This window comes from Giraffa tippelskirchi, chromosome 11 (assembly GCF_054371585.1).
Source record: "Giraffa tippelskirchi isolate mGirTip1 chromosome 11, T2T-mGirTip1v1.2.pri, whole genome shotgun sequence".
Classification (NCBI taxonomy): domain Eukaryota; kingdom Metazoa; phylum Chordata; class Mammalia; order Artiodactyla; family Giraffidae; genus Giraffa; species Giraffa tippelskirchi.
The window spans coordinates 112,589,041-112,595,040 of NC_137285.1; positions in this window are offsets into that span (position 1 = coordinate 112,589,041).

Consider the following 6,000-nt stretch of genomic DNA (forward strand, 5'->3'; position numbering starts at 1 on the left):
ATGTGCAAAGACATGGAGATGTGAAAGCACAGACACTTTTGGATCTGTAACCAGGTAGGTGTCATTTGGGTTGGAAGGAAGGTGGGCATGGAGAAATGAAGCTGGATAGGTAGGTGGCTTCCCTGGTGGCTCAGACGGTAAAGAATCTGCCTGCAGTGCAGGAGACCCAGGTTCAATCCCTGGGTTGGGAAGATCCCCTGGAGAAGGGAATGGCAACCCACTCCAGTATTCTTGCCTGGAGAATTCCATGGACGGAGGAGCCTGGCGGTCTGCAGTCCACAGGGTCGTAAAGAGTCGGACACGACTAAGCGACTAACACTCAGGTAGGTGGAAGTCAAATTATGGGATGCTCTAGAGGCCATCCTGAGAAGATTGGAATTTATTCTGTGAGAGATAAGGAACTTTAAAGGGGTTTGTTTGTTTGTTTTGGCGAAGCCTGCAGCTTGTGGGATCTTAGTTCCCTGACCAGGGATTGAACTCTGGTTCATTGGCAGGGAAAGCCCATGTCCTAACCACTGGGCAGCCAGGGAATTCCCAGGAACTGTTAAAGGTTTTTAAGCAGGGAACAGGCATGATTGATTTTTGGGGGGGGAGGGGCATGATCAATTTTAATTGTACATTTCAAATCTCAGTGCTAGTACTACATGAATTGTTTGGTAGACTGTGAAACCAAAGCCAGGAAAATCATTTCAGAAACCTTTATAATAGGTCAAAGGAAAGCTAAAGTTCTGTAAGGCAATGGCAGTAAATTTGGAAAGAAAGGACTGAATTAGTAGAAAGCAACTACGGACCTTTCATATCAGTCCCATAGAGGGAAAAGGGGAATGCAGTGAGGGTTCCCTAGGTCTAGCCTAGGTGACTACAATATCTTGAAACCATTAATTAGGATAGGAAGTATTGGAGTAATCATTGACAACAGAGATTGTGAATTTCACTTTGAACAGGTTTGAATCCAAGTGGAGATGTTTCTTGGCAGTTGGATATATGAGTTTGAAGCTCAAGATAGCAGTCTGGACTAGAGAGAGAGTTTGGAAGCCTACAGTATGCAGGCAGAATGGAACCCTGGGAGGAAAATGAGACACCCCAAGAGAGTATATAGTGTAAGGAGAGGATCAGTATCTGAATTCTGAGGAGTACCAACATATAAAGGACAAAGAGCAAAAGAATTGCTCAAAAGGATGCCTGAAAAGGAAGTGGCAAAGTTAGAGAATCAGGCAAGAGTGTTGTCACATATCAAAATAAGGAAGTTGTAATAAGGGGAGACAAAAGACATAAAGTGCTACATTCTAAAAAGATGACAAGAAAGTATCCACAAAGTCATTGTCAGCCTTAGGTGGAACAGTGGATTGAGGAATAAATTAATACTTATGTTGACATTAAGAAAAGTTTCATTCTAGACAGTTTAGCCAAGAAGAAGCTTTACCTTTAGTTTCATCATTATCTTTGTTAGTTTTAGCTAAATATACATAGCACACACAGAGAAATACAAATAGCTTGCTGATACAATATAAAGACCACACACACACACTTCCTCTTGTATTAAAAATAATAATAATTACAGATTTCCCTTAATGGTGTACTTGCAGGTTTCCCTACATTTTTATAAGTATTATAAACTAGTACTTATTTTGTATTCATTGTGGTGTCCTACAAATAAGGAATAAAAAATTCAGACAATGAGGTTAGAGATTCTATATTATACAGAAACAAATGTCTAACATAGCTCTGAAAGATTTTTTTTAAAACTAAGCAGTTATTATGTAGCTTTAATGAGTACTGTGATCTTGGTCTGATTCTCTTTTTTCTCATATCACTTTGAAGTCAGTGAGAAATCCTTTTTTAAAAAGACTTGGATGATAAGATCATTTAAATCATCTCATTTAACATTCTTTGTTTAAAATCACAATACTTTCACCACTTCTGGGAATAGTAAACAAATCACTAAATCCAATGAAAAGCAAGATGTAAATTTGTATATTTAGAGCATTAAAAAATATATATCTGGTTAGATAATTAAGACAAAAGCAAGCATATTTAACATCCTTTTCCTGCTAAATAACCCAGACTCACTGCAATCCTCCAGTTAACCTAACTTCAGTCTTCAGCAGAATTATGCTTGGCCTGTTACCAGTGACAACTCTCTAGCATGGTTTGGTGCCTTGGAAACTATATTAAATGTAAGTGCAAACTGTGAAAAAATAACAAGAACCCTTATACAAATTCAAGATTTTAATACTGTCTTTTGGGGACGTATAATCACATTTGAAAGGATGATAAACATCCACTCAAATATGGACAAGACTTTTTAAACAAATCAAAACTATGGTTTTTTTAACCAGGAAACCTCATGGGTATGGCAGATTTTATTCCTGAGCGACCCCTCCTTTTCACAGGTGAAAAGGTTTATATCAGATTTCCTCTCATTAGAACCTCTCAAATGCCTTCCGCACCAGCAACCCACTTTCTTAAAACAAATACCAGCCAACCAGGAAGCCATGAGTTTTTATTGTGCTATAAAGTAGACCAGACATATCCAAACCTTCATAGGAATGATCCTGCCTAAATCGTTACTAAAAATAGTTTCAAAATAAACTGTAGGCTCCAAGTTTCTCTAACAACCAAAATTCCTTCATCCTTCATCAACCTCGTTTTCAAGCTCTTTGCTCTTTCAGAGCTACAGTGCAAGCAGTTTCTCTGGCCACATATTCATAATAAGAACTAAAGGGTCCACTTCTATTTGATTACAGGCACATGAGAATCGAGATAATGTTAGCTTCACTCCCTGTAAATATTTACATTTGTCAAAATTCTGTTTCCAATTTTCCCGTACACCAGCCGCCTCCAAATTATGAGCTACTTCTTGTAGTATATCATGGGCATAGAAATAGTGTATTTTGCAAAGAATTAAGCCAAATCTTCAACTTGAAAAAATAGATCCCCTTTAATTCCATTCAACAAGTATTTATTAATTTAAGCCTTGTTCCAGGTACTCTCAAGAAATATGTGCTGCACATATGTGTATGTGTTTGAGGGTGGAATCATTTGTCAATGGCTAGTGGGGAACAAGGCCTATACAAATAATTATAATGCAAAAGAGAATATACTAAGAGATAGCCAGAATGCAATGGGGATTAGGAAAGGTGACATGAAGTAGGTAGGATTTAAAATCCATCTTAAAAGATGGGTTAAGATTTAGAGATGAGAGAGAAGGGCGTTGTAAGAAAGAAAAAGAGCATAAAAGTGAAGATGTTCATGGAACCATTATCAGAACATAAAATGAAGAATGATTTAAAAAATTTAAAAATTAAGAAACACATATAGCACACCAGGTCCTCTAATCCTCTATCTTTGTTCCTTACAACAATCCCGATCCAAGGTTCAAACCTGCATCTCCTGCATTGGCAGGCAGATTCTTTATCACTGAGCCACCAAGGAAGCCCAGTAATAATAATACCCATTTTACATATGGGAAAATTTAGGCACAGAGAAATTAAATTCTTCAGCAAATATTACTCAGCTAGTAATTGTTGCAGGCAGAATTTTAATATAGGCAGCAGACTCCAAACTCTTTCAGTTCTTTCCACTGTATTGGTAACTATTAAACTTTGGTACACAAAAATCATTTAGATAGATAACTTTTATCCAGATGGTAAAAACACAGATTGCTGAACCCCAAACTCCCAAATTCTGAGTTAGTAAACCCAAGATGAGGTTGTGAAATATGCCTTTTCCCCACACACCTCAAGTGATCCAGATGCAGGAACCACATTATCCTGAGATAGACCAGGACAATATTAAGCAGGATCTAGGTGATGCTAGTGTTCTTGCCTGGAGAATCCCAGGGACGGGGGAGCCTGGTGGGCTGCTGTCTATGGGGTCGCATAGAGTCGAACACAACTGAAGCGACTTAGCAGCAGCAGTAGGTGATGCTAGTGGTAAAGAACTTGTCTACCAATGCAGGAGACATGGGATCGGTTCCTGAGTCAGGAAGATCCCCTGGAGGAGGGCATGGCAACCCACTCCAGTATTCCTGCCTGGAGAGTCCCATGGACAGAGGAGCCTGGCGGTCTATAGAGTTGCAAAGAGTCAGTCACAACTAAAATGACAGCACACACACACAGAATGGCCTTGCATATACTTAATGATTAGTGTTATGAGATTAATTATATACCCCTTCAGTTACATGATGAAACCCTAACTCCCAATGTGACTGTATTTGGAGATAGGACATTTAAAGAGGTAGTTTAGTTAAATAAGATCATAAAAGTGGAACTCTAATCCCACATGACTGGGTAGCCTCACAAGAAGAGGAAGAGACACCTGGAGTGTGTCTAAACAGAGAAAAGGCCAAGTGAAAATGTGGCAAGAAGAAGGCTCTCTGCAAGCCAAGTGGGAAAGCCTCAGGAGAAACCAACTCGGCCCACACCTTGTTTTGGACTTCTAATCTCAAGAACTATGAGAGAACAAATTTCTGTTGTTTAAACCTCTAGTCTGGTATTTTGTTATGCAGCCCTAGTAGACTAGTTGTTGTTGTTCAGTTGCCCAGTCGTGTCCAAGTCTTTGCGACCCCATGGACTGCAGCACACCAGGCCTCCCTGTCCCTCACCGTCTCCTGGAGTTCACCCAAGTTCATGTTCATTACATCAGTGATGCCATCCAGCCATCTCATCCTCTGATGCCCTCTTTTCCTTCTGCCCTCAATATTTCTCAGCATCAGGGACTTTTCCAATGAGTCATCTGTTCACATCAGATGACCAAAATACTGGAGCTTCAGCTTCAGCATCAGTCCTTCCAGTGAATATTCAGGGTTGATCTCCCTTAAGATTGACTAGTACAAGTAGACTAGTACAAGGAGTTCCATCAACTTCTTGCTTCTCTTAAGCTACACACATCATTCATATATCAGAAGCTGTGCCAAAAAAGATCCCTAATTATCATCACCATCATCAGAGCTGAGGTCTATATGGCATTTAATAGTTTATAAAGTCTTTTCACCTGCTTTGTTGCACTTGAACTTTTCAACAACCTCTAAGGTAAGGCAGACTCAGTAAGGCTGAGTGTGGGTTTCTTACAAGTTGTAGGGCTGAGTTCAGGTCTTCCAATCACAAATCTTAAGCTTCTTTTTCCTATATCACACATACACCCACCATCAAGTATGGTTATTATATAAAAGCCCCATCTGGAAAATATCTTTCTTTAGCTTAGAAAGCAAATACCTTTACCCCTATTTTCTAGTAAAGTAAGATATGGTTTTAAGAATTCAAGAGGTGTATTCAAACTTTCGGAGAAGGCAATGGCAACCCACTCCAGTACTCTTGCCTGGAAAATCCCGTGGACGGAGGAGCCTGGTGGGCTGCAGTCCATGGGGTCGCGAAGAGTCGGACATGACTGAGCGACTTCACTTTCACTTTACACTTTCATGCATTGGAGAAGGAAATGGCAACCCACTCCAGTGTTCTTGCCTAGAGAATCCCAGGGATGGTGGAGCCTGGTAGGCTGCCGTCTATGGGGTCGCACAGAGTCAGACACGACTGATGTGACTTAGCAGCAGTGGCAGCAGCAGCAGTGTTCAAACTTTAATAGGAAAGATGAGATCAGAATGCTGTCCAAGATTCCTAAGTCTGGTGCTCTTCTCAGATGATCGACTAGGCAATAATATTCTCCCATTTATATGAATTAAGATTATGCTTTTAGGCCTTTATGGCACATACTTTTTGGTGGTTTTCTAATAATAGGAATATGTTTGCTCAGATAGCAAGTGATATAAATGTGTGTAATACCAGGCTGTACAATGGACTACAGCTTAAGTAATAATAGAAACTAAATAGAAAAAAAAAAAAGTGAAAGAGCAGTTAAAGAAGAGGAAGTGACTCCTCTACTTTCATTTTCTTTTCGTAGCACTTCCTCCTTTTTTAGGGTAGCATAAACAATGAATTGTGAATTGGTATTTTCAGATGACAATGCAAACATTATATCAATAGTTTGTAAAAGATCCAGTAC